General features: G+C 40.6%; 1 long non-coding RNA gene across 4 annotated transcripts in view; it reads left to right on the top strand.

The window, feature by feature from the left end:
* The window catches only part of LOC145723217 (uncharacterized), a 90,946-nt gene that overhangs the window by 47,947 nt on the left and 36,607 nt on the right, over positions 1-6,392 (top strand). The window lies entirely within an intron of this gene.

Here is a 6,392-nt window from a genome sequence, read left to right as displayed (position 1 = left end):
TGGATAAATCTTAGGTGCCTATTTATGATTATCTTTTTAAAGCAAGAACTCAGCATACGTGGAGTAGAAGGAAGCTTAATTTGATTAAGATTTTATACCAACTTTGGGTACATCTCTTAAAGACTGGAAACAAATCCTTCTAATTTAACATAGTGCTTGTAGGGGAAGACAAATAATTTTCCCTCTGTCCTTCTGAGTTTTTAGCTGAGATCCCTATAATAAAAACACAAATTGGGGCGCCTGGGTGGCTCAGTTGGTTGAGCGACTGTCTTCGGCTCGGGTCATGATCCTGGAGTCCCGGGATCGAGTCCCGCATCGGGCTCCCTGCTCAGCGGGGAGTCTGCTTCTCCCTCTGACCCTCCTCCCTCTCATGCTCTCTGTCTCTCATTCTCTCTCTCGCAAATAAGTAAAATCTTAAAAAAAAAAAAACAAAAAAACACAAATTAACACCACAAGAGAAGAACAAACAGAAGTTAACATGTATACCTCATGTGTACATGGGAGATAGCCAGGGAAAAATGAGTAATGCCCTGACGTGTCTTAGAATTCAGGAATAAATACCAGTTTAATAGGGGAAGAGGAGGGGGGGAATGTAGGCCTCTTAGGGGAGAATAAATGATATGTAGGAAAGATAAATGGGCACTTAGAAGAATAGATTATATATGATATGATAGTTCGTGACACAGTCTTTCTGGGTATGGTTTTGACTTCTAGTCTCTTCTCCTTTGATAAAAGTCAGTCTTCCTTGGTTGATGAAACTCTCAGGGAGGGGATTTATGTCAACTGAGCTCCTTTTGGAGGCTCTGTCTTAAGCAGATAAGGGGAGTTCCCTGAATTTGCTGTTTTTCAAGAGCCTACAGCTCAAAATAACTAATACACCAAAGTGGCATATTTTGGGTTGGCATGTCCTGAACGCCTACAGTCATATTTTGGAATGGCATTATTCTGCTAGCCTTCATGCTATGAGGAAGAAAAAAGTTATAGTAGTTTATTTTAGCAGGTTCCACACATAATTTTTCCACACATAATAAAATTTCCCTGAAGATGATTTATAAAGTGCTGAAAACATGAAAAAGGAAAAAACTGTTGTAGACTTCTGTCATTTTTTTTGGTTATCCAATTTGCAACTCTTCTTCCTATGTGGGAGAAATCCTTTATCGTATACCATGTAGGTGAGATGCAATGCTCTGCTTTCCACAATGGAAGCTTAGGTGGAGATATCTTCCCTCTTCTTGAACTGTAGCATTTCAGCAGCTAGAGTGAGGTATCTGATCTTGGCCTGGCAAAGAGATGCTCCTGCTGAGACTCTACTCTAGACAGATGGCACGGATGTTTCCATTGAGCTAGCTGTGGTAGAGTTCAATGGGGGCAGTGCCCTGCAGCTTCCTACCTTTTTTTTTTTTAAAGTAATCTCTAAACCCAATGTGGGACTCACACTTACAACCCTGTGATCAAGAATTGCAATGCTTTATTGACTGAGCCAGCCAGGTTCTCTATAGCTTCCTACTTCTTGGTCTTCCAGAGCTGCCTTGATTCCTGCACATTTTCTAAGTTTGGTGTTCTGTCCCCATTGACTTGTTGAACCCATGAGAACTTTCAATGAATTCTCATTTTTCTTTTCAACTTAAGATACACCTTGCTTTCTACCACCTAGAAGAAATTCTACTAATATTATATTCTATTTCTTTACAGATTTTTGCTTTGCATTTTTTATATAATTAAGATCAAGCTCTATACATTTTTTTTTAAAGATTTTATTCATTTATTTGACAGAGAGACACAGTGAGAGAGGGAACACAGCAGGGGGAGCGGGAGTGGGAGAACGAGGCTTCCTGCCAAACAGGGAGCCCGATGCGGGGCTCGATCCCAGGACCCTGGGATCATGACCTGAGCCAAAGGCAGACGCTTAACGACTGAGCCACCCAGGCGCCCCGAGCTCTATACATTTTTCTATTTGTTTATCTAGCTCAACATGCACAAATACATCATTTTAAATACCAGGCAAATAAATTTTAAAGTTTATGTAATTATTCTATAGTATTTATACCATAATTTCCTTACCCATAATCCTATCGGATATTTGAATTTGTTCCAAAATGTTCAGGTTATTATAAATAATTCTTCAAATAAATCATTGTGTATGTTTTTCTCAGTTGTTTTTAATATGTCCTTATGATAAATTCCCAAGAGTAGAATTATTATACCCAACAGTAGGAGTCCTAGTATTAAGCTTGTGTCCAATAAATACAAAAATGCATGACAAGTACAGAGAATGGAGAAAGGCACTGGCCATTATAATCATCAAAAAATTTATTGAGCACCAATTAGATATATGGCCTCATTGGTCACTAAGTCATGACCCCTGCCTTACAAGCAAGTCAAACATTTCTCACCATCTAACTTGCAAATGAGATCTACCAGTAAATAATCTACAAAAATGAAGAGAGTGCAATGTGTAAACAGGACACTGCACTAGAATGTGCTGTGATAGAAGACATAGAATATTAGCTCCAGAAGGAACTATAATAACTTTATGGTATAAATAAATGAAAGTAAAAAAACAAAACTTATGTTTTTAAAGCTGTATAATTACAGAGGTTTGAACAAATAGATAAATGAACCTAAGTACTTTAGGTCAAGATAAACTTTCAAAGAAATTTTTTTCTGCCTATAGATGTATTCAGCATAATTCCCTCCAACCTAAGCTGGCTGTCCAAATTCACAACTATATTGCCTCTAAAGGGGAATTTGGTTGCTAAACCAGCAATGTGACCCAGCAATTTGTCTATAGCTTCCCGCAGTTGAGTCTTGCAGGCCACTTGCCCTCCAGACCTTTCAGCAGGCCTATCAGTGTCAGGATGGCTGGAACACCAGGTGGCAGGCATGATCCTAGGGGGCAGATGGTGGTAATCATGGAAATACTGGCTACTTTTGTTGGTAATGTATCAGGAGAAAAGATGTCAGGCAAACTGTTCCTTCAGTAGCCTCATGACTTGAGAAAACATGACCCTCATGACACGAAGGGGGCATGTTCTTGTCTGACAGCTGGGGTGCTTTGGCATGTCGATATCCTTCTTGGCCACCATCACTTCCTTTTTTTTTTTTTTTTTAAAGATTTTATTTATTTATTTGAGAGAGAGAATGAGAGGGGGGAGGGACAGAGAGAGAGGCAGACTCCCTGCCGAGCAGGGAGCCCGACGTGGGACGCGATCCCGGGACTCCAGGATCATGACCCGAGTCGAAGGCAGTCGCCTAACCAACTGAGCCACCCAGGCGCCCTCATCACTCCCTCCTTAAAAAGGAGTTTATAAATCAAAACAGTATGGTACTGGCACAAAAACAGACACATAGATCAATGGAACAGAACAGAGAGCCCAGAAATAAACACACACTTATACGGTCAATTAATCTATGATAAAGGAGGCAAGACTATGCAATGGGGAAAAGATAGTTTCTTCAACAAATGGTGCTGGGAAAACTGGACAGTGGCATGCAAAAGAATGAAACTGGACCATTTTCTTACACCATATACAAAAATAAACTCAAAATGGATTAAAGACCCAAGTGTGAGACCTGAAACCATAAAAATCTAGAACATAGGAAGTAATTTCTTTGACAGCAACCATGGAAACATTTTTGTAGGTAGGTCTCCTGAGGTAAGGGTAACAAAAACAAAATTAAACTACTGAACTATATCAAAATAAAAAGCTTCTGCACAGTAAAGGAAATGATCAACAAAAACAACAAGGCAACCTACTGAATGGGAGAAGATATTTGCAAATGACATATTCAGTACAGTATATCCAACATATATAAAGATTTATACAACTCAGCACCAAAAACCAAATAATCCAATTAAAAATGGGCAAGGGAGCCTGGATGGCTCAGTCAGTTAAGCATCTGACTCTTGATTCCAGCTCAGGTCATGAGCTCAGGGTCACGAAATAGAGCTCCGTGCGTCAGGCTCTGCACTCAGTGGGAATCTGCTCAAGATTCTCTCTCTCTCTTCCTCTCCCTCTACCTTCCCCCTGCTCACTGGCATGCTCTCTCTCTCAAATTAAAAAATGGGCAGAGGATATGAATAGACATTTTTCCAAAGAAGACACACAGATGGCCATGAGACACATGAAAAGTGCTCATTACTTATCATGAGGGAAAAGCAAATAAGAACCATAATGAGACAGCACCTCACACCTGTCAGAATGGCTAAAATAAAAAAGACAAGAAATAACAAGGGTTGGTGAGGTATGGAAAAAAAGGAACACTTGTACATTGTTCATGGGAATGTAAATTGGTGCAGCCACTGTGGAAAACAATATGGAGGTTCCTCAAAAAATTCAAAATAGAAGTACCATATGATACAGTAATCCTACTATTGGGTATTTACCCAAAGAAAACAAAACACTAATTCAAAAAGATATATGCACCCCTATGCTTATTGCAGGATTATTTATAACAACCAAGATATGGAAGCAACCCAAGTAACCACTGATAGAAGAATGGATAAAGAAGTGGTACACACACACACACACACACATACACACACACACACTGGACTATTAGTCATAAAAAAGAATGAGATCTTGGTATTTGCAGCAGTATGAATGGCGCTATAGAGTATAATGCTAAGCAAAATAAGTCAGTCAGAGAAAGGAACACCATATGATTTCCCTCATATGTAGGATTTAAGAAACAAAACAAAGAAAAAGACCAAAAAAACTCCACAAAAAACCGGACTCTTAAATATAGAGAACAAATATTATTTGTGGTGGTTGCCAGAGGAGAGGTGGGTGGGGGATGGGTGAAATAGGTGAGGTTTTTGAGAGTACACATGTCCTTTTTTTTTTTTAAAAAATTTAAAAAAAAATTTTTTTTTAAGTTTACTTACTTAAGTAATCTCTATACTCACTGTGGGGCTCAAACTCATGACTCCATGATCAAGTGCCACAGGCTCTTCCAACTGAGCCAGCGAGGTGCTCCTTCAAGATTTATTTATTTATTTTTTAAGTGGGCTTCACACCCAGTGTGAACTCACGACCCTGAGATCAAGACCTGAGCTGAGATCAAGAGTCGGATTCTTGGGGCGCCTGGGTGGCTCAGTCGTTAAGCGTCTGCCTTTGGCTCAGGTCATGATCTCAGAGTCCTGGGATCGAGTCCCGCATCAGGCTCCCTGCTCTGCGGGAAGCCTGCTTCTCCCTCTCCCACTCCCCCTGCTTGTGTTCCCTCTCTCGCTGTGTCTCTCTCTGTCACATAAATAAAAAAAAAAAATCTTAAAAAAAAAAAAAAAAGTCGGATTCTTAACCAACTGAGCCACCCAGGTGCCCCAAGATTTTATTTTTAAGTAATCTCCACACCCAACGTGGGGCTTGAATTTACAACCCTAAGTCCAAGAGTCCCATGCTCCACTGACTGAGCCAGCCAGCCGCCCAAGAGTACATTTCTCTTGATGAGCACTGAGAAATATATAGAATTGTTGAATCATTAATTATACACCTGAAACTAATATCACAGTGTATGTTAATTATACTTCAATTTAAAATGCAAAATTTTTTTTTTTAAAGATTTTATTTATTTATTCATTTGAGAGAGCGAGAATGAAAGAGAGAGCACATGAGAGGGTGGAGGGTCAGAGGGAGAAGCAGACTCCCTGCTGAGCAGGGAGCCCGATGCGGGACTCGATCCTGGGACTCCAGGATCATGACCTGAGCCGAAGGCAGTCGCTCAACCAACTGAGCCACCCAGGTGCCCCAAAATGCAAAAATTTTTTTAAAAAAAGACACAGAGAAAACAAGTTTCACAAGAAGGATGTTTGTTCTCTAGGTCCTTATCTTTTACAGTATCTGCAAGCCTTTTGAAACAAAGGAGTTTTGGCGATTGGTTAAAGAAATAAGAGAAAAAGAGTTTATAAATGGCAATCCAGTTCTTTGTGGGCATCAACATCACCAGGGGCTGGGGCTGGAAAGCCAAGATAAACTACTAAACTTACTTCTTTATAATAAAAATTCAGACAGTCTGCATCTTAGGACCAGAAGGAACTGCTGGAGGAGGACCCAGTCTTTTTTTTTTTTTTTTAAGATTTTATTTATTTATTTGACAGAGAGAGACACAGCGAGAGAGGGAACACAAGCAGGGGGGAGTGGGACAGGGAGAAGCAGGCTTCCCGCCGAGCAGGGAGCCGGATGTGTGGCTCGATCCCAGGACCCCAGGATCATGACCTGAGCCGAAGGCAGATGCTTAACGGACTGAGCCACCCAGGCGACCCGAGGAGGACCCAGTCTGTTCTCATTCTCCATATAGGGCTATTTTCAGGGAATACTTAAAGAGCTCAGTTACTTGATGGGGTGCCTGGGTGGCTCAGTCGTTAAGCGTCTGCCTTCGGCTCAGGTCATGAT

The sequence above is a fragment of the Leptonychotes weddellii genome, chromosome 9 (assembly GCF_054177405.1).
Source record: "Leptonychotes weddellii isolate Sample4059 chromosome 9, ASM5417740v2, whole genome shotgun sequence".
In the NCBI taxonomy this organism is placed as follows: Eukaryota; Metazoa; Chordata; class Mammalia; order Carnivora; family Phocidae; genus Leptonychotes; species Leptonychotes weddellii.
Note: the sequence above shows the minus strand (reverse complement) of the source record. Positions and strands in the feature narration are given on the sequence as shown.